Genomic DNA, 27,691 nt, shown 5'->3' with positions numbered 1-27,691 from the left:
TTCATCTGTTATAATTAGATTCATAAACTTCCAGGCATAGTCTTGATTATAATGATGGTATAATGAGGCTGAGGCTGTGGGCAGGTTAGGGTAGTACTTTCTGCGCATGAGTTTGTGGCTGGTTTAGACAGCAGCTTTTATGGCCTTTGTGTTCTAGGATTTAGGGTAATTTATAACCCTAAAAGGGAGGTGTTTCAGTAAGGTCCTAAAGGAAGGTCTTCAAGGGAAGTTTCTATGGTTATAGAGCTGGGACTTCACTCCTGTGCTCATGCCTAACTACCTAACATCACCACTTACTCAAAAGTCTGCCTTCTTTCTGTTGCAAGAGGGAAGTCTTGCTGAAGTCTGCATACAGGACATGCAGTGCAATAACTTGATAGAATGTTAGCTTCCATGTGAGTATCCAGGAGGTTATATTTAGGTTGTGGCACAATTCTGATTTTTATTTAGTAGATTTTTATTCTATGTGGTTGCAATATTATATATGGACTGGAAAATGCATGATTATTAGTTTTTTGTTGTTCTGGGGAATCCCAAAACATAACTGACTTTATATAAATTATAAAATAAACAAAAGTTTTCTTTTGAAACTTCAATTTTTTCGCTTAGTGTCATTCCTTTCACCATCTTTGTAATGTCTTTCATCTGGAATCTACTACTCTATTATTTTCATTTGATCATGTCACTCTAAAGCCTAAATAATATCAATCATTTTTAATTTAATGTGAATTTGAATAATATTCTGCATCTACTTAAAGTATTTGTATTTTGACATTTTCATTGTAGAATAAAAGGCCATATATCTAATTATAAAAATGAATTTAGGCACTGATTATGAGGTTAAAAATAAAGTTTTATTTATGGGTAGAATTTATTCTGTTCCCTTGAAATCATGCAACACGTGTAGTTGTTTACTCAATTATCCTCTCACCTTAAGACTTCTTTTTGGCATTTGCTTCTTAGAACAATAACCATTGGCCCTCTATCTTGTATCAGAATTTGAAAGAGTCATTAGCATGATTTTCATTATATTCAGTTAAATTAATGAACATTTATTAATCTACTCTGTATAGGTAGAGCACTTAATACTATGAGGGAAGGAAAGAGGAGTAGGATGTTGGACTCTCTTGAAAGATCTGGAATATTCTGCAGTGTATTTTTGGGTAAAATTGTGGCTTGAACACCAAATTTTCTAATTTTTTTGTCTTCATAGCCCAAAACATAGATTCTAGGTTCTTTTCTACCAATTCCATGTAGCTATTACCAACTGATCCAAGTTTGTATTGTATTTGAAACCTATTTGTCATCTCTATTGGACCACATAGTGTAGCAGTTTTCAACTTTTTGGGACTCAGGGGCCTTTAATAGTCTTAAAAATTATTGAGGACCAAAAGACTTTTTGTTTTTGTGAATAATATATTTCAGCATATACCATATGAGAAATTAAAAGAGAGTTTAAAACTGTTCATTAATTCATTTGAATATAACATCAACGTCATTACTTTATATAAAGTATGTTATGTAAAGTAATAACATAATTCTATGAAAAAATACATTTTTCAAAACACACATATTTAATGAGAATGGCATTATTTTATCTATTTGTAATATCTTTAGTGTCTGGCTTAATAAAAATATAACTGCTTCTGCATTCAGTCTGTTGTTAAATAATATGCTTATATTATATAAATAATATAAAGAAAATCCAGTTTAATGCACATGTATAATTAGAAAAAGGAGGACATTTTAATAGCATTTTCAGATAATTATGACTATTTTTATTTGCTACTACATCTAAATTCAGCAAGTGATAATAATTTCTTAAAGATTATGTATAACCTAAAACCATGCCAAGAACTTTTACACTTACTACTAAAATCCATTGGACTATCTTATAATTTAAATTTATCTTTTACACATGTATGTTTTTGTAACATTATTGTTGATGATTTTGAAAATAATGGCTTATTTTGCTATGCATATCTACCAAAGGTTGACAGATTTATTATACAATATCAATAAAACACATTCATTAATGATATCATTAAGTCATCAGAAAGTCTTTAACTCTTGGAAAGCTGTCATGATGAGAGATACAAATTTTCCAAAATTCTAAGCTGTGCTTCAAAGCTTACATTTTACCTGTGGCAAAAAAATATTGTTTAGATAGTTTTCTCTGAAGTGACAGATATTTTTATCGTTTCCAAGACAATGTCTGCAAATAAGCAAATCTGAATAAACAAAGTTAATTCTTTCAAGTAAAAAAAATTGTATTCGATGAGGAAAGTGGCTAGTTCAGTAGGAATGTAAACAATCACATAGTGCTTTGTATGGAGACAACCATTATCCTTCAATATGCAGAATGGTTTAAGGTGTGCTTTCCATTTTGTTACGTAGAATATTTAAAAGATGTGTACTAAAACTTAAAATTTGATGAAACTAGCTTTTGACTTTTCTTAATGTGGCAGTGACGAATACAATGACTACTAGTACAGTTTGGTGCCACTGCCTTGATTCACTCAAAGATTTCAGTAGTTTTTTTTCCAACATTTTTGTATTAATAGTGCAAATGTTAATAAAGTGAATTTTAAAAAATTTTAAGATTATTAGAAAACTAATAATTAGCTTTTGGACCCTGACAGAGATAGGGATCTTCTGAACTCCTTGGGCCATACTTTGGCAACTGTTGCTAAAGTGAATAGAACTCTGTATTAGAATACAATCTTAGAATCTGCTACTTATTAGCTGTTGTAATTATGGAAAAAAATGTTTGCTTTTCTGGGCCTCAGTTATTTACAAAATGAGAGGAAGTGGAAATCTCTAGCTCTTAAGTTCTATTCTTTTCTAATTTTCTTTTGTTTGCATCTATATTGCCACCACATGGCAGGGCAGAGCAATTCTAATTCCTGGAAACAGTCATTTGCCCACTGACCAAGCTACAATTTGTGTCAAGTAAAAAAACTAAGAATGTTAAATTTAAATATATTTTTTTACTGGTGTGCTGTTTGGGGATAGGAAGGCCATTTCTTTATATTTCTTTATAGTTATTTAAAAAAAAATTTTGAAATAATTCTCAGGCTTTTTACTTTTCTGTGATTATAATTTTATGCTTTTATATTTTTGTATTAATTATTTGTATAAGAACCTCAGGCCTGCTATCAATAATCACTGCTACTGTTTTTTGAGCAATGTGTTAGGTAATATGGTGGCTACTGTGTGTTCATTATCTTATTTATTTAATATTCTGAAGCAATCAATAAAATACTCAATTCTACAAGATTCTCCCTGAAATTAATGAAAGCAAATTACTAATCATGGGATGAGATATAACTTATTTTATGAAACTGTAAAACACGAATCTTTTACATGCACAATTCTAGCATGCAATAGGTGATATTATATTGAAGGATTAATTTTCTTATCTATCTTTTGTGACTACAATGTTTAGAAATATTTGTGATACATACACAAATACATACGTAAAACATATAAACATAAATGTGTTTTAAGAAAATGCCATCAAGATCTTTGCAAGATAAACAGTAGTAAGTGGATAGTTCAGGTAGATAAAAGCCAAAATATTGTTCATGAAAGAATCATGAACAAATTTAGAAGTAATTTAAAAAACAGAAGTGTACTGTACTGCCAGTGAATGCAGTTGTGTTTATTGTAGAGCATGATCTTTTTCTTAGTCCCTCAGGAAACTGACATCTGTATTTGATTTAATGAACTTCTGTTCATAACCCATGCAAAAGAAAAGACTGTAGTGCATCTATGAGCATACCCAGCTTTTCAATTTTGGTTCCCAGAACTCGAAGCAGGCACTCTGGGAAAAAAAACTCATAAGTTTCTACATGTTTTGACAGACCAAGTCACTTAAAGTTTGCTCCCCTTTGAATCTACATTTATCTTTAGATTGATGAAAATATGTTTTTGTCATATTTTATTATTATTATTTTAAGCAAAGATCAGAATCAGTATGATCTTGCATTAAAATATGTCATGCAAACCTGTTAAGTCCTGTTCCCCCTCCCTCCTTTTTATTTTTGGCCTAAATTCTGAATAAAAATTTAGAAAGAACATAATGACTGCAGTAGTGTATCAAGAAATCAAATAAAGTGTGATTAGATCAAAATCAATCTCATGCAAATACCTGCTATTGAGTTTTACCCTTCTACCTGTAAGGGATAGCTAATGCACTGTTAAAAAGCTCTTTAGCAGGAGCATTTGAAAATGTAGTTTTGTGCTGATGCTAAACTTTAATAACTAAGGTTTTTTTTCCATGTTTTTTAAAAGCCTGACAATAATGGCTCCATAATTACTGAACTAATGTTATCAATTCCAACAGATATCACATTTATTAAACAGAAAATGCTATGTTGCTCTTCATCAGTTAGAAATGTGTGTAATTGAAATATGAAAATGAAGTCTGTTGGAGTATGTGATTCATCATAAATTCTGCAAGCCCTACACTAACTCTCCTTTTCCTAATTAAACTGTCAAATTGAAATCTTATAATTAATGCAACCACATGCCTTACACTAGGTTTTCCACCCTCATGTAAAGCTCAATTCAGCAGAAACTTTGCAAGAGCCTTCTCTAGGAAGAACGCAATTCTTTGCTCTTCTGATCTTTTGAGCAGAAATCCTGGTCCCCCTGTCCCCCCACAGAATATTGTGTAGCACTAGGTTTCTGTTCTCTGCATGGTTAGCAGTGGAGTGGGCTGATGGGTATGTCAGATTGCTGGTAATCCCTGCTCTGAGTTTTTCCTGGTGAGTCAGTAGAGAGGAAGTTGAGAGCAGGAATGATTCCTTCCAGCAATGTGTATTTCTACCACGACTAGGCTTTTATCTTTTGTGGCTAAAATTTAGAGACTGAGGTGAATTCTTTCCTGGTTAGAGCTTTGAGGACATAGAGTTTCACCTTTGTTTTGTAATACCTGATGGCGAAAGTGATTGACAGGAAGTTATTTTATACTCAAGGTATAAACATAGACAGGGTAAGTAACTCTTACACTGGACAGAGTATCTGTACTGAATTCTTCTCTGGTGAGGACGTCTTTTAGTGATAGCTTACTTAGAACTTATTTCTACATATCTCTGTTCAGTCCCTTCGATGGTAAAAATACTTCATTTCTTATGTTAGCTCTGATTCATTGGTAGTTGCTGCCTGGGTTATCATCTTAAGAAGGATTGTGTATTTATCTCCAGCACAGCTGGGCAGTAGCGCTGGGATAGATTAGCAATAGGTAAGCGCAGCTAAGTGATGCTTAGTTCCATCCCTGGGATTGGCAAGTCCTTATAGGTGCCTTTGTCAAATGTGTTTTTATCATCTGTGATGTCTCTAGTCTCTTAGTTTTTTTCAGATTCCATCTCTGGTCAAACTTGAACTTGTCTTAGAAACAGATTCTCTATTTAGTTTTTGAATTTAATAGTCACATACTTCTGATCACCTGGATTTGTCTTTTTCTCATTTTCTATAAAACAATATGTTACTCACTGATCTCAGCTTCTGCAGAGATACAGTGCTCCTCATTCTTTGGTTCTGTTGCATCCATAAGCCTAGTTACATTTTTAAAAATATCTACTTCTTAAATTTATAAATATACTCATTATTCCAATCTAAATAAGATAGCTAGTATACTACTTGTTGGTATACTCAAGGGAGGCAGAAAAGGTGGGGCATTTCTGAAGAGTCACAAAGCATCTACGTCACAGTTCACCTCAGTCTCTCTCTATTAGGGATCATGTGAATGTCTAGAACTATGCAATATGCTAGTGAGTGGGACTGACTAGAGGCAATCCAGTGAAAAGAGGCTTTCTCTTTTTATTCTATAAATGTTTTACACATGCTTATATTCCTTTTGTAATTTTTTCAACAATGAATTTTGTAAATATCATACCATTACATGCACAAATGTATATATCCTGCATGTCAGCTAGGATGTCTGTATTCCTTATAATCGAGACAAGATATTCTTGAACCTCTGTTATTTGGCTTATAGAAAGGGCATGTCACTGCTAAGATTTCTGAGAATTACTGATAGGTGTATATTTTCATGGCTCCGGATCCCTTGCTCTTTTTGCTTTTTTTCTCATTTCTTTTTATCTTCTAGCTGTTTCTTTCTTATTTCTGCCCTGGCTCCAATCCTAGCATGAAGCTCGGACCCTTTCCTTAATTTGCACACACATACACACACACATGCAAGCACACACACACACAAAGTTTTTGTATAGATATGTTTCTGAAAGTTTGAGAAGGTGGAGTTTTTGACACCACAGCCGCATAAGCAATTTAAAATGAAATTACTATAATTCCTAGGAGTCCATTGGCCATATTGGCCAATGTTGCTCTGCCTTTCTATTTTTTCTCTTCCAGTAGTAAATGTTTTACTCCCCGGAGGGAAAATAAATTCTGTGATTTTATTATATAGAAACTGAAACTGAGAGTTGAGTTTTTGTTTGCCTGTGAAAAGCTACAGTACCGTACTTTGTTGCCAGGCCTCTGCTGAACAATGGGTTTCATTTCCATCTCTGGATTTCATCCTTTCTTTCGTTCACACAGTATAGAGATTATATTTAGCTAGACCTAGGCTTTGGTTTGGGGTTTTATATTGATATTTATTAATGTGCACATATATGTATTTGTAAAACATATACAAATAAATACAGGCTTTCTGTGTGTATGTGGGGGTATATTTTCTTTAGCCATTCACATTCGCATTCACATAGTTTCACTACTAGCAACAATGATGTATACACATGTTACTGTGTAGTTTTCTTGGTAGATAGATGCCTATAAGTACAATTAAATTTTCGATAGATAATATTATTCAGATTTCCAAAACAGATGTTTCAAATTATAATCCAATAATCTAATGTATGAAAATCTCCACTTCCCAGAGCATTGCCAACCATCAATATTTTCAAATTAAAACATTTTTTGTTAATCCACGAAGGGAAAAATGGTATCATTATTTTTCTCACTGTTTTGTGAAAATGAGTTATGTGCTAAGAATGTCAGCTGATTTTTATGCATTTAACATTGCAAATATTTTCTCCAAAAATTCACATTTTTTATATTGTTTAAAGTGTATTTTACATTCCAGAAATTTTAGATTTCATTTAGATACAAAGGGAAATAGTCTACCACTAATTTTCTTGGAGATTTCAGATATGACTGCAAAAGCCCTCTTCACTTTCTACTACTTTATTCTAATTCTTTTATAAATTAGTTTCATAAGTGTGGATTTTTAATCCTTATCAAATTTACTTTTGTGGATGGCGTGAGGTAGGAATCTAACTTTATTTTTTTCTAAATAAATGGTCAGTTATCTGAAAACCATTTACTAAGGAACCATTTATTAAAACTGATTTGAAATGCCATGTTTTCCATATGTTGAATAGCCATATATATGAGGATTAATTTCTGTATTCTATTCTGTAGCTTTTAAAATATTTTGATATTTTATGGCTGGTGCCTCTTATTATATTTCTTTTTCAACTACTTTCATGCTGTTTTCCAAATCACTATCATGTATCCAGTGATTTTCTTTTTGGGCACCTTGGCTGTTTTCAACTACCCATTCTCTGCCACACAGGTTTGGCTCAGGCTATGTCTACAAATACTTAATGTTGCATTTTCTCTCCAAATTTCATGAAGAGATGAAAAGAAGAAACTTCCATCATTTTAAACTTGTGGTAAATCTTTTTACCTATGAACAAATGCCATTTCCTTTGCATACATTTTCATTAAAAGCATATTAAACAAATAGTATTCTCGTTAGAAAACAGGAGTTTATATGCTTGTGCAAGGACATAATGGTAGCCTGTTTTTTCTTTCTTTCAGTTTTCTTAAAATGAAAGTAATGCATGTCATTTTCAAAAAGTGCGTGTATGCAAAAAATTAAATTAATGTACAAACCCATCACGTAGTGATAACTATTATAAACTTTTTGATGCATAAATTTTCCTCTTCTATATATGTTTATACACATTTTAATATTATTTTGCAAAAATGAGCCCATAATGTACATATTATTTACTGCTTTTTCACTTAATATATTGTGAACAGTTTAATGAAATTAACAATTCCTTTCAAACATTATATTGATGCCCTCGTATTGATGTGTCATGATTGGTTTAACCACTTCACTATGTGGGGATTTGTAATTTGTTTTCATTTAGTTTTAATACGATAAAATACACTTCAATAAACAACTTTTTAGCTAAAGTTTGTGTGCATTTATGATTATGTCCTTTGTGAATTCATTAGCAGAATTATTAGAGCAAACACGTACATTAAAAAAATTGTTATATTTTGCCATATTATCCTCAAGAAACCACAACTAAGGTGACATTTATGTCTCTACACAGAAAAAGCAATGTTCTTTAGTTCCTGTGTGTGCAAGAGGATAGACTTCATATGACTATAATCCCAACTAGGCTTCTTAGAGAGAGCGCAGAGAAGGTATGCTGAAAATAGAACTAAAAACTGTGGACATTTCTGCAGTTCACACTCTTCGAACTGTTCTGTCTCAGCATGGTAGTCTGTCCAATATTTAAGTGGAGTGACATAAAAATACTTGTTGGTTGGTGGCCAATTTTGGATAATGTTAGATGGGAAGTGATTCTCAAAGGAGAGATTATGGGAGGAAAAAAGGAATAATCATTTTCTCATGAGACTCAGGAAAATGCTAATGCTCTCTGATAAATGAAAATGCTATCCATGTATATTCTGCTGGAATAAGTTGGAATAGACTAGAAACAGACCATGAATTATTATCTGTTTCTAGTCTATTCCAACTTATTCCAGCAGAGTGATTCAGAATATAGTGAATGTAGTCAGAGAAGGTGTGTTCTAGGCTTGGCTCTGCCATTTACTGTCTGTATCAACTTGAACAAATGATTTTCACTTTTCTCAGTTTCTTTAGCTAGTTCTCAGATTTTACCCATTTCCCATTTGCTCTGAGAATACTTGACAGTGGCACTTGTGGCTGCAGCATTTATCCCAAGATAACTCGTGGATTACAGTCCTAACCTCACTCCCAAAGTTTGCCACAAAATATCTCATTTTATTATTATTTTTCTCATTGTTCTAGTATAGTGATAGTCTTTGGAAACAAATTACATCATTGTATTTATAGCATTCTGTTCTTAGTAGTGGTATTTCCAGTTACAAAATATAGTAATTCTTGATCACTGAAAATGTTAAATCCTAGAAAACATATCATTCCAATTGTGATGTTAACATCGTTCTCGAACAGTTGATAGCAGAGGATTTATTTGATGAATCCGATTTATGTATTCATTTCTGTTACATTAAGATTAGAAACAAGTTGTTTAGAAGTAACTCTAAGAACAGGTTTTATATTTTATTTTCACATTGAAAACCAGTCAGATTTGCTTTAGCCTCAAGGAGTGTGTTTATGTAAAATTAACAGTGGCAGTGAGCTGCACTTTTTTTTTTTTTTTCATTGGGAAATGAGTTAAGTGAGGTAATTCATGTAAGCTCTTTGGATAGTGCTTGGCAAATAATAAATGTTCAGTAACTGTTAATATCGTTATTAACTAATGATGGAGTAGAAAAACAGATTTTCTGGTGTCACAGAGTAGATAGGAACAATACCTCTTCCACTACTAGTGGTTTTAAGTTTTACTGGACATTTTTCTTCTCCTCTTCTTCCTTTGGCATCTGCTGAGTAAACCAAGTAAGAGGATAGGAGGGAGAAAGAGAAATCAGCTATGACAGAATTATGATGTATTCAGCTTTTTATTTGGAAGGTAAACTGCTTATATGGACAGACAGGTAGAGAATATTAGCTGGATGCAGAGGAGTAGAAAAGAATGAAGAATGTATTTATATACACTTGTATTAATTTGAACTATTTTATGTAAATGTATCAATTTGTGTTAATCTTGTATTGCTCACTATTCCTTAGCCAATGGAGCCCATCTGAGAAATCCAACTATGTTTAGTTCTTATTTGAGTTATTGTCCATGTATTCGAAATTGATATTTTCAACTCTGTACTGTCAGAATTTTGATGCCCATATTCCACTCTCATTTTTACTAGCCTATTCTTTTGAGGCCAAGAGAGTCTTAGGTTCACCCTAATTATTTCCAGTTTTAATTTAAATCTGTTTTCTTTTTTTTTTTCTCTTCATGGACAGATAAAAGCTTGACATTTTCATGATAAGAATGTATTCATATATGTGAAAACAATAATTAACTAATCTGTCAGGTCTCTATATGGTAGACTAAAAATCTTGATCCCTTTAACCTTTCCTTTCTGTTCATTTGTGAAAGAATTGTCTTAAAGTGCTTTCAGACTTTGTATCTTCCTCTTTACTTGAACTTTCATCTCTTGAACTTAGCATTTCAGTCAAAAAGGGTGTAATTTTCTTACTCTAGGCCACGATATGATTTAATTATAATAAAGTTTAACAATAACGTAATGATTACAGACATCAACACAAACTCAAGGATATCTCTTTAACATTAACAATTGGTCATTTATTTAATACACAGTTATTATCTACTATGTGCCAGGCTAGGTGCTAGGCAGATAATGTTAACTATGACATAATAGTCTGTACTTCACGTAGTTTACATTCTAGTGGACAAAAGACAATAAACAGAAACAAGTAAGATACATAATATAACTTGAGGATAAGGATAAGTGACCTAAAAAAATAAAGCAGGATATGATGATAAAAAATGGAGGAAGTTTAGGGACTATTTTTACAAGGGTGGTCACATAAGAAATGATATTTTATAGAGAGCAAAATTATGTTAAGGAGCTGACCATATAAAGATCTGGGGGAGAGCATTTCAGCCGTAAGAAAGAAGTGAAATGCTCAGAGGTGGAAGAGCTTCACATGACGCAGGCCAGTGGGACTTTCAATGGGAATGAGGTAGACAGTGGTGCCCTCCGAGTTCAGATAGGTTACTGGGACCAGGTCAGATGGCATCTGGAAGATGATAATACTGAGTTTGGATTTTACTCTAGGTGTGATCAGAAGCCACTGCACATAATTGTTGGACAGCGTTGCGACACAATGTTTTAAGAAATCACCGCTGTGTGTGGAAATAGACTATTGGAAGAAATAGCAGAAGTAGAGAAGTGTGTTGACAACATAATTTCTCTTATGCTTCATAAATAGCTTTTCAGTTAGTATGTCTTTTTTTCCCTTTACCTCAGAACATAAAGAGTCTAAAAGAGGATACCTTTAGAATGCTGTGTTGTTGCAGGTCTTAAATAGTGACATAAAGTGTCAGCACAGAGTATTCTCATTGGTCAGGTATAAGTTTCATTGCAAGGTCCAGGGAAGCTTAGCCTTACGGATAAGCTTCAAAGTGGTCATAGAACTCATTTATTTTTTCTGAGAGATAATTTCATTTATCCTGTGCTCAAAGAGTATTGAAAACTAGAGTAGATATGGAGTGAAATAAAATCATTGAAAGGTGAAAATAAAATAATTGAAAGGTGAAGGAAGAAGTCATAAGCAAAATGAATAAATATGTTGATGATGCAATTTGCAATTTATTAAAATATGATAGGTTTAAGTTTGATACGTTTGTTCTTTGCAAATTTAGGTTCTTAAATTTAGGTTTCTTCTTATATAGAGGCAATGGTTCTTGGACCTGTACCCAAGTCTAGTATTCTTTAATCTTTTATTTTCAGCCTTCCACTGAAACAAACAAACAAACCCTGAAATAACGGCTTAAATTATTATTGTTATTGTTAGTATTAAAGTATTATTGTTAGTATTTTAAGAATATTAAATCTACAATTTTTATCACAAATATGCTCACTATTTTCTATACATCAAAGTGAAATTAACTACCCTTAGACAGCTTAGAAATCTAACCCCATATAATATTTTTCTCCTATGGTCAGGCACTGAGCTCAAAAACTGATTTACAAATGTGTTTTTGGATTTCAAACTACTTGCAAAGATGAAGACTGACCGTATTGTGTGCACTACACATAGGAAACTTGAAGTACAGAAAAAGAATTGAGTGGAGTTGATCAGGAGCAATGAAGTATATAATGCATGTTTTTAGTAAGAAATGGTTAATGTTTCCTCTGCTTTCACTTGAAGCTGACTCATCTGCTGCTTGATATTTACTGGGACTAGAGGAGCTTTTTTTAAAACCTTTTGAGCAAGTTGGCTCTGTATACAATTATGCCCTAAAATGGAGCCCTTAAGCTGTGTTTTGAGGGGTAAAAATAATCACAGCAGAACAAAAGTGATTCACCTCTCACTTTGCCAGAGAAAAGCAGACAAAAAGAAAGAGAGAATGAAAACATATTTTGACCATTGAGAGACAGGCTTGTTGGAAGCAGCACATTCAGTCTCAAGATGTTTGTGTGCCCCTTTGCTTCTTCACTACACATCAATCTTGTTCTCATGTATCCAGGAACCTGTCTATGTATTTTTCTTTAATGATTTACTTTTCATCTCTTAAGAAAAGGAAGTCCATATTTTCCTCAGTTCTGGCCATTGGTGGAAGTCATTTGACCATCCTGAGCGATGGAAGTTTCTTCCTTGGCAATGTAGCGTCCAGATTCCACAAGGCTTTTACCTCCCTGGACAGAGGGACGTTGTTGCTGAGTAGGCCCTACTGTACATATTGCTACAATTACACTGGATTAAATGGCAGTGTAATCGCATAATAAGTTTACTTGGCTGAGGAACAAAATGCAACTTGTAGAGAACTGTGATTTCCCAAAGGCCTAACAAAGCAGAGAAAGCATTTGAATAGTGGAAACAGAAGCGAGGAGTGTTTTATTGCACAATCCTTGGGGTAGTTATAACTCGCTGATAAATAAAAGTGTTTTGAATTATACTCTTCATCAGGAAGCTGCTGCTACCCATTTTGAAGTTTGATTTAAGTTATTCTTTCATTTGTTACTAAATGGTAATAGACCAACTTCTTATTACTATAACTTTTAAAAATAAACATCCCCTTTCCATATGTCTATTGGTCATCTATATGTCTTCTTTGGAGAAATGTCTATTCAGGTCCCCCGCCCATTTTTTAATTCGATTGTTTGTTTTTGGTGTTGAGTTGTATAAGTTCTTTATAAATTTTGGATATTAGCCCCTTGTTGGATATACACTGGCGAATATCTTCTCCCATTCAGATGGTTGTCTTTTCATTTTGTCGATGGTTTCTTTTGCCGTGCAAAAACTTTTCAGTCTGATGTAGTCCCATTTGTTTATTATTTCTTTTGTTTCCCCTGCCTGAGGAGATATATCAGAAAAAATATTACTAAGAGTGATATCAGAGAAGTTTACTGCTTATGTTTTCTTCTAGTAGTTTTATGATTTGGGGTCTTACATTTAAGTCTTTAATCCATTTTGAGTTTATTCTTATATTTGGTGTAAAAAGTGGTCTTGTTTCATTTTTTTGTGTGTATCTGTTCAGTTTTCTCAACACCATTTGTTGAATAGACTGTCTTTACCTCATTGTATATTCTTGCTTCCTTTGTCAGAGATTAAATGACCATATAGGCATGGGTTTATTTCTAGGCTATTTTTTTCCATTGATCAATGTGTTTGTTTTTATGCCAGTAGCATGCTCTTTTGATTACTATAGCCTTGTAGTTATCTGGTAGCATGATACCTCTAACTTTATTATTTATTATTTCTCAAGATTGCTGTGGTTATTTGGGGTCTTTTGTGGTTCCATATAAATTTTAGGATTATTTGCTAAGTGCCCATCAGTAGGCAATTGGATAAAGAAAATGTGGACATATATGGAATATTACTCAGCCGTAAAAAGAATGAAATCTTACCATTTGCGACAACATGGACCTAGAGAGTATTATGCTAAGTGACATAAATCAGACATAGAAAGACAAATACCATACAATCTCACTTATGTGTAGAATCTAAAGAACAAAACAAACAAACAAACAAAACAGAAACATTTATCGTTACAGAGAACAAACTGATAGTTGCCAGATAGGATGGGGGTTGGAGGGCTGGGTGAAAGCGGTGAACATATTAAAAAGTACAAATCGGTAATTACAAAATTGTCATGGGGATGTAAAGTACAGCATAGGGAATGTAGTCAATAATATTGTAATAACTAAGCATAGTGCCAGGTGAGGCTAATTGGGGGATCACTTCATAAATTATGTAAATGTGTAACTACTATGCTGTTCACTTGAAACTAACATAAAATAATTTAATATTGACTATAATTGAAAAACAAACAAACGAACATCCCTTTGCAGGCCTCGCCTTGTTTTCTGCCTTTTTTTCCTTTCTCCTTTCTTTTTTTCTTTCTTTTTCTTTCTTTCTTTTTTTTCTTTCTTTTTCTTTCTTTCTTTCTTTCTTTCTTTCTTTCTTTCTTTCTTTCTTTCTTTCTTTCTTTCTTTCTTTCTTTCACTGAAGAAATGATTTAAATTTTTTTACAACAATCACAATGCAGGTACAAATTGAATAACTTTCATAAAATAATGTTAGTTACACCTAAAAGATACCAACTATAGTTACGTTGCCTTTGGAGTGTTTTAGAAGCCAGCTGTGTGCACATACTCTGTCTCTCACCCCTGAGCAGTGGGCAGTAAGCAATGTGCTCAGTGCACAAAACTCCTCAATGCCAGTTGCTAACATCAAAGTGTACACCAAAAAATTGAGGGGGTAGAGTGTGGTATCAAGTAGATACCAAATCCTTATCCAATATGTACTTTACATAAGTAGATAATTTCTCCCCTAAGAATTATTAGGAATAATATTTGAGAGTTGGAGATTATTTTTCATCATTGGGTTCTGATTTAGGAGCTTTGTTGAGGAAGCTCTGGAATAGCCAGAGATGAGATTTTTAGCTTTGATTTCTGACAATAGTTAACCATGGAGAAATGTATTCAATTTATATGGTCTTATCATATATTCTCTTTTCCATGGCTTAGGAAAAATGCAGATCTTATTTCTTTAATATTAACTGTATTAATTCTGGTTATCATTACCTGGGATCACTGTCTTTTGCTTAAATGAAAATCTGCTGTTTCATAGAGAAATGTTTCTTTATTAGAAACTATACTAACTTTAAAGAAACTATACTAATAAAGAAACTCAAAAAATTAGCTTGCTATGACAGTTTTTTTGACAAATATATTTTTCATAAACCTTGTCAAAATATCTGTTGTAATAGGAAGAAAGATTCTAAGGAAAAGAGTTGATATCTTCTCTTCAAAAGTTTTTCTACGCTGATAAAATAACTTTTATTTTCTTTGAAAATCCATGCTTTTACACAATTAGCAGTTTCAGAATTAATCTTTGTTTTTCATTTTCTGTAAGTCAAAACACCATATGAGGTGAGCTTTTGCAGGAAAAGAAAATAAAAGGAAGGAAACAAAAAGACAATAATTTTCTCCTTCAGCACATTCTCTTTTTACTTAAACATTTGTGGAAATGAGAATGTGTCTGTGTTTGGAGCATCAAGCTTCAGTTATTATGGCTTTATGCTGTAAGAACCTGCTCCAAAACCTGCTCTCTGTGTAGCAGCTCAGATGGAAAGACCAAAAGTGTGTAATTCTGCTGGCTCAGCTGCAGGACAACACCATGGAAGACTTCAGACTAAGAGTTATCATGCCAACCTCAGGGATCACCAGGCTTCCAAAGACCAATTGCTATGATTCTGTGTTAAAATTTAAATAACGTTTTGGATGTGCCACAAAATGTCTCCTCTATCTGCCTCTTTCCCTCTTCCTTTTTTTTCTTATATGCACCCACACACTTTTTACCTTTCTTATGAAGTATTATCTTCTAGAAAGAGAGTAGGAAATTGTTCAAGATACATTTTAACATTCTGTGAACAGCAAGCAACTTGGACTTAGGGGATACTCACCTTACTGATTCTGTAATCTATAAGTCAGATCTAGATACGTGCTAAAGACATCTCCGGCTATATGTTTATAGACAAATTTCTATCAACCAGAGTTCTCTTTCCTTGAAATATAATAGGCAAACATTTTTTATTCCGGTAAATATGTTCGACACTTTAATTTAGAGAGTTTCATGTAGGAGAAGTTGCTGCTGTTATATCAGGTCATTGTATCTCCTCAAGTGTCAGGATGATGACAGCCTTAAGGTTCACATGAGCTCGGCCCTGCTTACATTTGTGTGCATGTCTAGTGGTCCTCATAAACATAGCATGTCTTAAAGAGAACTAATTCGCCACTTTCTCGCCTCAGTTAGTTTTCTTCATTCTGCCCTATCTCAGAAAATAGCACCACTGTTTGCCATCTTTCATTTTTGCCTTTTCCTCAACGCTCATATATAATACATTGGCATGTCTCTTTGATTCTATCTAAAATGGGAATTTAAATGTGACGACCTTTCTTTATTTCCATTACCATGACCCTGGTCCAAGCCTCTGTCATCTCTCTCCTAGACAAGAAGAGGCTTTTAACAAGTATCCTTGTTGTTGTTGTTGTTTTTTTTTAACTTGCAGTTCCCCTATTTAACTTTCTTCAGAGACAGATCAAGCCATTTTCCATCCAATGACCTCTCATTACTCCTAAGATAAAACCAGCTCTTCCCCGTAGCCTTCTAAGTCCTGCATCATCTAGCTCTTTCCTGTCTTTCCTGCGCATGTTCCTCTAACATACCAAGGTCATGTCAGTGTTTGACAGCATTGTCTTCTCTTCCTGGAATACTCCTTCCTAGCTCTTCGTGTGGCTGGCTCATGTGGCTGGCTCCTTCTTTCATCATTTGTGAATTACTTTAAAAGCTACTCCTTAGAGATCATTTCATGCTACCTATCTAAAACTCCATCCAAAGGGCTCCACTTAAAGTCCTTCTCTCAGTGTCAATCTCGATCACTTCGCTCTGTTTTCTTTCCTGTATAACTCTTATACAATTTATTGTTATGTGTTACTTATTGATGACCTCCCCACTATGAAGTAAGCTTCATAAGAACAAAGACTTTGCCTTTCACCATTGAATATCCAGTGCTGTGAACAGCGTCTGGCACAAAGCAGATGCTCACTAAATATTTGTTGAATCAATGTTGCTATAATGAATAAAATTTCATATTTTGGGATATAACGATGAAATTTATAAAAACATTAGTTTTCTTATAGTTTAAAAAAACTCATACAAAACTGATAACAATTATAATACTTAAAAACAAATACAATAATTCCTCTCTGTATAAGTATAATTATACTTGCCTCTAAATGCAAATAAAATAGCAAAACTCATCAAACTTAATCACTCATTCAATTCTAGAATTTAAGAATGAAAAATTATTTTCTGGTTTTAAAGAACTTAATTAGTATACAAGCTTATTAAGCTTCAAGTATTCAAGAGTAAGCCAATAATTCATCTCAACAAAGATCAAACTAAATATGTGAACCAAATTTCATTATTTATATTTGTAAGAGCTACTATTACTTGAATTATTTCTTTATCGAAAGCTTAACATCTATCATTTTGTTTGAATTTCACAACAGTACTGTGAGTTTTTCATTATTATTTCCATTTTGCAGATGAGAAAGCTGAGATTAGGTAATCTATCAAGGTGCCACTGTTCATAAGTAATAGAAGCTTGAAAAAATTGAAACCCAACATTCTTGTAAAAAAGTTTGAGGTCTTCATCTGCTCTTTTAGTGTCTGTTTTTTTTCCCCCCTACGCATCTTTATCACGTGATAAACTTGCTGATCAAATGAACCCTTGACATGGCTTTTTAAAAGCAGCATTAAATTGTGCTTAAGTTTGCACTTAAGATGCAGGAAACAAACTTTGGCAGCATATCAGAATATACTCCTACCCCATTCCTAGCTGTGGCTGGTTCCTCCTATCTTGGAGGCTGGAATTTTGATCAAATTGGATGATAGGAGATACATATATCCTTCAATAACTGGTCAGAATAATAAATGTCCAGAACTGGCATGGGACACTGTGTAGGAAGCACCATAAATTTCATGCCGAATCAGCTAAGAAGGCAAGCTGAGGCCAAAGAATCACAGCTGTCATTTGGCTGTGGGAAAGAGTTCAGAGGTCCCTTCTACTGTTCATTCCCATGAACTTGAGGTTCTCAGAGGGGTACTCCAGGAGGCGATGCTCCATTTCTGTGGTAATGTGACCCAGAATATGACAGATTGCTAGTAGTTCACCAACAGGTTATGATAAAAGTTCAAACCTGATTTATTTCTTTTGCTCAAGATTGGCTGTATTTTTACATATGTACTACCACATGTATGCAGCTTAACAGATCTAACAGAAGCCAGTCCAAACTAATATTTTATTCTCTAGAAAAATTCATAGAAATTATGAAACATAATTAAATATTTCAAGTTTGTAAATGAAAGTGACTTCCACTCATGAATGTAATTTTTTATTTATGTTAAGTTTCAAAAAATTAATTTAGGAGAAATTTCTTTTGTCATGGAAGGATATGACTTAATCCTCATATGGAATATTAAAGATGATCATGAAAATGGAACTCTGCCATATGCAGAGGTCTGGTATTACTGTCAAGATTTTTTTGGGCTCCATGGTTTTGAAATATTTGATTAGTTTAGGAATGTCATGATTGACAATTTGTGATAAAATCTTTGTGATGGTGAGAAATTTGATGATGATGAAAGTAGTAATGATGATAATAAAAATAAAACAATAACTAACATTTATCAAGTCTTAATGCATGTCAGATACTGTTCTGAGTGTTTTGTATTTATTAATTAAAAAAGAATTCTTATAACAATCCTATAATATAGGGACTATTCTTATCTTCATTTCATAGGTGGTAAATTCAAGCACAGGGAGGTTAAGTAATTTGCCCAAGCCAAACAGCTAAGTTGTGATTACAAAAGTTATTTGGTGATAACTGTGATAAAGGAAATGAGTTTGCTATTATTCTATCAAGAAAAGAACATGTGAGAGGACACATTTAACAGAGAAAGAAAGTTAAGAATGCTAGTGTTGCCACTAGATTTTGCTAAATAGTTGATGTCCTTTAGGCCAGAAGACATAGTTGACAGAAGATAAAGAAAAAGTAAAAAACATTTTTTCCACATTTTTATTGCATTTTTATTAAGTCCTTTAGGTCTTGATATAGTATATCAAATGTAAAAATATACCCTTTATTTACATCTTGTTTTGTCGCCCATTTTTAAAAAGCCACTGGGTCTGGCAGAACCAAGAACTTGTTGATTTGGGGAGGAATAGAAACAAGAAAGGTGCCAAATTCTCCAGAGCAGTGGTTGACTTATTTTGATGTTGTCTTCCTATTAGCATACTTTTTTGTACTGTTTCAGAATTGAAGCACTGGGAAAATGTTGACTTTTTAATGCTACTCCAATGGAAGAATGCATAACAGCAAAAATTTGAGTGTAGTTTCTAGCAAATAGTTTGAAAATCTAATACAGTGTCAAATGAAAACAAACTTCTTGGTCTTTAAATTAGAACAATGGTGAGAGAATCAGAAACAGCTGTGGCACTTCAGAAAAAAATACTCGGCTGTAGTGTGCAGGGTTGATGTTGAACTGTAAAAAAGTTGTCATTGGGTTTTATTACATGCTAGCTAATTAATAATAATGAATTTTATTTTTTTTGTACATTTTGAACATATTTCACAATGAACAGGCAGACTACTTTGGGTGCATACCTGTGGTAACCTTGGCTTCTGAAATAGTTACTCTCTTATTCTGTAAAACTTGGTATAGGGGAGACTCTCTTCTCTTTAAGCCAATAACTGGCTTGATTTGTATGCTATCTCATCATTATTATTTAATTCTTCCATCATATAAAACTTCTCATTTTCCCATTTCTCATTAATAATGCCTACATTAACTGAGCATTGTGGGACCGAAAAATTAAGTAAAGAAACTTATATACTCCATGACTGGATAATTATTTTAGAATTCAAATAAATGTTGGCCACATTGTTCCAACCACCCATGGTAAACATGATATCTCTCTGTCTCTCCAAAGCTAAGTCGCTCCTTTCTATATTTTATTTGTATATTTACTTGTATTTTTTAATATTTATATCTCTCACTAAACAGGCCTTGGAACAGCAAATAGTCAATTGGTATTTTGGGAAAGTGTTTATTGAAAATGTCATGGGGCTGTTTTTGCTGTATTTCTGTATACACATTTGTATATATGGTCGGGAATATATGTGGCTTTCTAATTTCAAAAACCACTTGTGGAGGTGTGGGTACCATGGTTAGAGTTTTGGGATCTAGATGAGTAGATAGACACCTCAAAATCATCAATTCTCTACTTTTTCTCTGGTGTCAGGGCTGTACCCATGTTTATGGTAGAGATGACATGGCTACATTTATTAAGATACAGAAAGCTTTTATTTTCCTGGACTTCTCCAGCAAAACCACAATGATACCTTAGAAGGAGACAGCCCCTCACCCCTCACCTCAGCTGCTCTTTTATTCACCACAGTCTAGGGACACCCTTGATCCCTTCTGCCAATTAAGTAAAAGGTATAATTGTTCTTGTTTACTTATCTTTTGAAAAAAAAAATTAGAGAACTTTTCTAAAATAAACCCAAAAGCTAGTCTATAAACACCTCAAAAACGTTATGGAGCTTCTTGGTAAAACAGGTTAAATCAGAGCTATATTTGGTGTTGAGACTAATACTGTAACATAGAAAAATTAACATTTCAATATTTTGAAGTTGATATATAATTAAAGGTTGAAGAAAAGAAGGAAAGAGTCACCAGAGTTAGGCAGAAGTCAGAGAAAAACAGTTCAGGCAGTAATTGTCGAGCAGTTCTTTTTCCTTTTAACTTGCAGGAGCGTTAAAACTTCAAATGAACCAAAAACACTTTCATATTTTTGCCCCCTTGGTTTCTGAGGCTGAACACTTCTAAATCTTTACAAGTCACAAAGTATATTCAATGCTCTCAGTTGGTCTCTGAAATAAGTTGGTTATTTATTTATTTACTTATTTATTTTATTTTATTTATCTATGGCAATTCTACATCCATGAAAATAAATCTCTATCATCCTCTCAATTGGAAAAAATTTTAAAATAGACAAAAGCCAAGATCAATTATTGACAAATATGGCACATTAAAGAGAATAACATATATATGTAGGCTAGAAATAATTTCTATAATGTAATTAGAATAGAATAAAACTGGGAAATTTAGGACATTGCCAAGAAAAATAAACCAATAGTGAAAAATGTGGCAAGAAGATAACTGTGATGGTGTTAATAATTAAAACCTACTAATAAGCCCCTGCAAATCAGGACATGTGATCAGTTGGGTGGAGACTAGATGATCTTTACTTTTGCTTAGCAAGAGAAAGTGGGAGCTAATAATATTTACAAATTTTGAGGTGGATATAATATTCATATTGACTAGAAATAAAGTGTTTTCAAGTATACTTACACATTTAGTAACATCTTTTAACATAAAAAGCATTTAATGACATTAATTACAATTGGTCCTATCCATTTATTAAAAAAAAAATCCACTAAGGAAGCTGAGTAGTTATTTGTTAAAATGAAAAATGTGCATTCAGATTTAAATTTTACTTCATAGAGTAATCATTTAGTTGCTAGGGAAAGATTAGATGTTCGTTAAAAATAATTTTGATAATTTTGTAGAAAAGGTACTTAATCCAAATGCTGTGAATTTTAGATGAAAAGCTATTTGAAACACAAGTGTTATAACAAATGCAAAGGCCTATACTTATGTTATTTTGTACAATGTTTATCTTACTATTTCATATTTAACTAATTCCACTATTGCTTATATTATAAAAATTTTTTTCAATTAAAAAAAATTCATTTTAGAAAAACTGAAAAATAGAGAGAAAATAATTTAAAAATCACCTCAGAGGAATAATCACCTCACTTGTGAATTTTTTTATGTTCTTACTCTCTCTTATGTATATACATATGTAAATAGGCCTATATGTATGGTTTTTTTTTACATAGTTCACCTTACATCATGTATGAAAGCTGTTCTTTTAAACTATAAAACATTCTCAGACATTTCTTACATTTTCTTTCTTAATAAATAAAATCTAGGAAGAACAGATAGAAATAATGTTTTGTACATATAGATTATCTATTATTTTTGGGTAGAATTGTAGGACTTCAGACAAGTCAAGGTGGCTAATCTGAAATTCTTCAATAGTCCAACCACATAAATCAGTACCCAATAACACTGAAGAGTTGAAAAGTTTACATTTTTAGGTCAACTGGCCTAGATTCCAGTTTATTGTGTGGAATTCTTTTGTCATTCTTGGACACTATTAATAGGGTGTTTCTTCTTCATATGCTGTGGTGTCATTTACATATTTGGCTTTCCGACCATAGAAGACTCTTTGGATTATAATGAGAGTGCGCTGCAGTGGAGCTATGAACAGACAAGTATAACTTGATTTTACAAAGTAACAAACGTCCTGCTAATAGTTATAGTCAGTGCAGTAATTACAGCTCTTGTTTTTGATCCAGTTACTGGTTTTCACTTTTATTTTATTTTTTTGCATAAATCATTGCCTGTGAAAATGAAGTTTTCTATCATCCAGTACTAGAACTACTTCTTTATAACTTATGACAAAAATGTGCTCAGCGAGTTTCTGGGTAGTAACTGTATATGTGTAATGGGGATCTGAAAGAAAGTCAGGAATACATCTATTAATTGGGACAAGAAGGCTCCATTCACATAATAAATAAAATCTGAAAATGAGGTCAAGAAATCTGAGGTTTAACAGAAGGAAGGTTTATTTGTCATTCCCACAAAGTCTGATGCAATTTGGGGATACTTCATTCTATGACTCCGGGATATGGGCTCCTTATGACTGTGGCTTTATCATCATAACTTTTGGCTTCCAAGGTTGCCACAGAAAAAGCAGAGACGGAAGAGGCATATCAGCCTTTATTTTAGTTGTCTCAGTCCACCAGTGATACACGTCCATCCTTACCTCATAGTCCATTTGCCAAATGAATCACATAGCTTCAACCTAATTGCAAGGGAGGTTAGGAAAATTTGCAGGGTGTATCAGTTAGGATTCAACTAGAGAAGCAGGACCAGTAATAGATACACATATTAAGAGATTTATTATAAGGAATTGGTTTGCACAATTGTTGGGGCTCGATAGGCAAGTCTGAAATCCAGAGGGGTCCACCAGGATGGGGAAAACATGAGCAAGCTGGAACTCACAGGCTGAGGCTGAAGCTGTTATCCACAGGAGAACTCCTTTTCTGTCTCAGGGAAGCTTTAGCTCTGCTTTGAAGGCCTTTCAACTGACTGAATCGGGTCCACCCGAATTATTAAGGATAATCTCCATTAGTTAAAATCAACTAATTGTGGCCTTTTCATTACATCTTCAAACTCACTTCACAGCAACACCTAGCTTAGTGTTTGATTGAATTACTGTAGCTAGCCAAGTTGACACATAAAAAACAAAAACAAAAACAAAACGAAACAAAAAACATTGCAAGGGAGCATGTGGAATAATAGGTGAGCTTTATAGGTCTCTGCCAGGATATGAAATCATTATACTAAATCTCATGAGGCATTATTCATTAACAACTACAACAACAAAAAGAAGAGATGTGAAAGAAATAATCAGATTAATGGCCCTGTGAGTTGATGTGCGAGAAGGAAGAGAACCATTATTTAATCATATAATATGTACATTTCCTAATCTAGGCTGAATTAATAGATTATTGAAGACATTTAATTTAAAAAATTTTATCCAATTTTTAGAAACTTGTCAAGAACCAGCAAACACTTCATCATACTAATTTATCCTAACAGAGGTTGTTTTGATATATTAAGTGTGATATTAACTACATTTATATGCACATTGTCCTTGTTTTTTTTTTTATTCCAACCTATTTTTCTATGCTATTGCTGTTATTGCCTAAGCATTTCATGCATATTTGTTAAATTCTTATTATTAGTTAGTCCAAACTGGCCTATGTCCTTAATCTTAATGCTACAGAATTTAGATTTTACTTGAAGTTTAAATGCTGTCTCTTAATTATCTTCCTTCCTCACTTATGCCTGCTGGCATTGCCTTTACAATCCTCTTTTGCTTCTCATTAGCAGCCCACTGATCTGTATCATCTTCTCACAGCGGCAACAGGCAGGGCAAGATAGCTTTAGTTTAGTAACTTAGATTACTACCAGTTGGTCCTCCCCTTCGCCCAAGTCACAGCTTCTGTCACTGTTGTCAGTGTCACCTTGTAATGGCTGATGGTGTTTCACCTGTCTGCCTGTGCTCTGAAAATAATATTTGCCAAGAGCTGGCCAGATGCTAAAGTGGACAAAATCAAGCAAGTCTTCCATCTGCTGTCTGCATTTGCTGTCTGTATTCACCCTTTGTATTACCTGAGCAGAAAGAGACTCGCTTCCACAGACATTAGTTCTGCCAGGTGAGGAGCCAAAAGCAAGCCCTTTTTGGCCAGGTTGTGCTAAACCTTTCTCTGTTGGAAGTTTCGCTTTGCCAATTAGGCAATAAGTCAGAACTAAAAGCTGTAGAAGACAGACAGTGATGCACAATTAATGAACTTCTTTGTGCCAATGTACAAAAATAATATTTGGGTAGTAAACATTTTAGTTTTAAGGTCAAAGTTATTCCACTTTGGGACTGCTATTAGTTTAGCAAGTGATTCATCAGTCACAGACAGACATGTTTTAGGTGGTCCTGAAGTGAAGTGATTGTGCTAAGCCAAAAGTGTATACTTTTAAAAAAATTGTCTCCTGGGTCAAGATCTCACCTTATTGTAATGTACCAGAATATGGATTTTCTTTGCAGATTAAGACATGGTCTATTGAGTAAGCAATATGTATTTTAAAAATTATCTAAATACCTCTTTATATGCCAACTCTGGTGCTGATTACCAAATGTCTATATCAAGAAAAATAGGCAATTCAGAAATATTAACTTGTGCTATTATTTATGATACACATGTGCTAGTTTGCCCTAAATATAGACATTTGCTATTATCACTATTTGTTACAATTCCAAAGTAGATACCAATGAAATAGAAAATTTTTTTTGATAAAAATGTAAATGCTGAAAAATTCTCATTATCTTTTTGCAGAGTACAGTTCTTAGTTTCCTATTCATATTTCATGTAATAATTTTGGATTAGCCATCTGGTTTGTTGAGGGTTGAAAAATCTGTTTAACACCAACGCAGAATTTTTGTTAAAAAATAAAACAAGTCATGCAGAAATCACAAATGTTTTTCAGGTATTTCACAATGCTAATAATGAATAAATTTTAGAAGATGGCATGTAAATTTGCACTTTTATCTTTAGCACCATCCTTTTTTTTTTCTATTTATGCAATTTGGATTCACCTGTGGCATGATTTTAAAATGTATTTGTCAGGAATGTGTCAATCGGAATGGTTGAAATATAATAATTCTGACAAAAAATTTATGTTGACCCACCCATATTATTTTAGTACCACTCTTTCCCCTGTCCAAATGATTAACTTGGTGGATTAGATAGTACATTTTCTCAATGAATCCAAGTCTATATCCCTGAGTCTGAACTACCTCTTCTCTACCTCGTGTCTGCAAATAGACTCCAACCCTCTGTTACTCATCCTGGATGGATATGGTTTATTCATACCAGGAGACTGGGAAGCAGAATGTGGATTTATCAATAAAAATCATTGCTTCATGAGTGTAAAAAGTGTGTGCTGCAGATGTGGTTCCATAGTGTAGCGGTTAGCACATCTGCTTTACATGCAGAAGGTCCTGGGTTTGCTCCCAGTGGAGCCAGGGTCCATGGTCTATGGCCATGCCACCCTGAACAAGCCCAATGGCTGATCTCAGAAGCTAAGCAGGGTTGGGCCTAGTTAGTATTTGGATGGGAGACCACCTAGGAAGACCAGATGCTATAGGCATAAAAAAAAAAAAAGTGTGTGCTGCATAAAAAGTGGGTCTCTAGTGTTATTCTTATATTTAGTAGCCAATATTCTCACTATTGAGTCTCCTTACATCTATTGCAGAAAGTAGGCTGCTACCTATGGCTGTGGTTGTCTGTGACTCCATCCCAAATCATTGACCCAGACACAGCAAAAATGTATTCTCATGTATCTTGCCAAATTATTTTTGTATCATGGATTGTATCCATGGTGTTAGAACATTTGGAGAAAGTATTCTACCCACCCAGGTCTCAACAGGGTGAATGTGAGTTGACATATCTCTGCTATTGGACTCTGAAGAGTAAAGTTTGTCTCCCATGGCTCATCCAAATATGCTGTTAGAAAATATTTTTTGGAGAGAAAGAATATTCAGCCCCATTTATCACAGATGTGGGATTCTGTTAAGTATTCCTTCAAATACCACCTGTTAGAAATGCAGCTTTGAGGGGAAACACTTAATGGAATTGGAGAAGGATCTTCTCTTTCTGTCAGGACGAGGTCCAAAGCTGATTAAGAAAACCACAATAAGCATGTTCTAAATGCCTAGAGAAACAACTGGGAGGGAGCAGCAGGTTGGTTTTTCATAAGGTTTTGAAATAATGCTTGATTGCATTTTCATAAAGAGAAGAACAGTCAATTTTTTTTACATGATATCTCATTCAAATTCAATCATCTAACCTCTGACAAGAAGGCCAGAGAACTGTTTCTTCCCTTACAGGAGTAGTCTAAGTTGTAAGGGTGTAAGTTTTTTTAAAAAAATTTATATATAGGTATGTACTACATTCAGAAAAAGATTCAGAGTACAGACCTAGGTACCTGTCAGTCTTCTGAATTCTTTATTTTTTTTCCTTAAATATCTTAATCTGAAAAGGAATGAAAAAATGATCCATATGTTACTTACAGGACAGCACTTATAATATTTTCAGTAATAATTCATTTTTGTTGATATTAATGTGGCTAAGTTGGAAAATAGTGAAAAAATTTAAAGGCTAATAAAGGGGTATATGTGCAGACTAAGCATTCCTACCCAAAGCTATGCACAGGTACTGAGGTGTTGCACACAACACTGATTGTTTGATGACAACACTGAGCAATTAGCACTAAATTAGTTTCTTGCTGTAGGTAAAGACACATCAAGTTTTATAGGCATATTAAAGTCAGACAGTATAATGTAGCAGAAAAATACCATGGAATAGCCTAGGTCATATCAGATGAAAATATTCTTCTCAAAGAGCTATAGAATGTTCATATTATAATCACTTTTCACAAGAAAAATGATGCTTGTTTTATTACTTTTATTGGGGGTAATTCCTATCACTAAATGATTAGGAATAAGAGGATAAAAGTAGTTACGAATGATATAATAGGGCTTATAAAATTTTAGATGTTGCTTAAATATTTGGCCATGGATCTGAAATGACTTCTGCTCTTCATTCTTGTCTATTTTTGCCCCAAGTTTCTACATTTGCTTCTGGAAGATGATGGCATTCTCTTACCTAAATGATAGAAGAACTCTAGTAGAAGGAGATGGAAATGTCTAGGTGGGAAGCAGACAACACGAATACTCTCAGAAAAGATAATTGTAGTTTGGAACAATGTAGCAAACTTTTTATGGCGCAATAATTTCTGAATATTAATTTTAATGCTAGATTAGAAGATCTGGGTTTAAAGAGAGTAATTCGGTGGTTTGTCTTCTGGATGCTCTCTTGCTTATCGTATCTATTTTCTGCTCTCTTTTTGCTGTTCTTTAAAGTGCAGTGCTTTATACACACATAGAAGATACTTTGTGTCTACATACTG

The 27,691-nt window shown here is 33.5% G+C and overlaps 1 long non-coding RNA gene across 1 annotated transcript in view; it reads left to right on the top strand.

Annotated features, from left to right (window-relative positions):
* The window catches only part of LOC111731269, a 213,032-nt gene that overhangs the window by 171,057 nt on the left and 14,284 nt on the right, over positions 1 to 27,691 (top strand). The window lies entirely within an intron of this gene.

The sequence above is a fragment of the Pteropus vampyrus genome, unplaced genomic scaffold (genome assembly GCF_000151845.1).
Source record: "Pteropus vampyrus isolate Shadow unplaced genomic scaffold, Pvam_2.0 Scaffold11, whole genome shotgun sequence".
Lineage (NCBI taxonomy): Eukaryota > Metazoa > Chordata > Mammalia > Chiroptera > Pteropodidae > Pteropus > Pteropus vampyrus.
The sequence above is the reverse complement of the archived record's forward strand: the minus strand, read 5'-3'. Positions and strand labels throughout refer to the sequence as shown.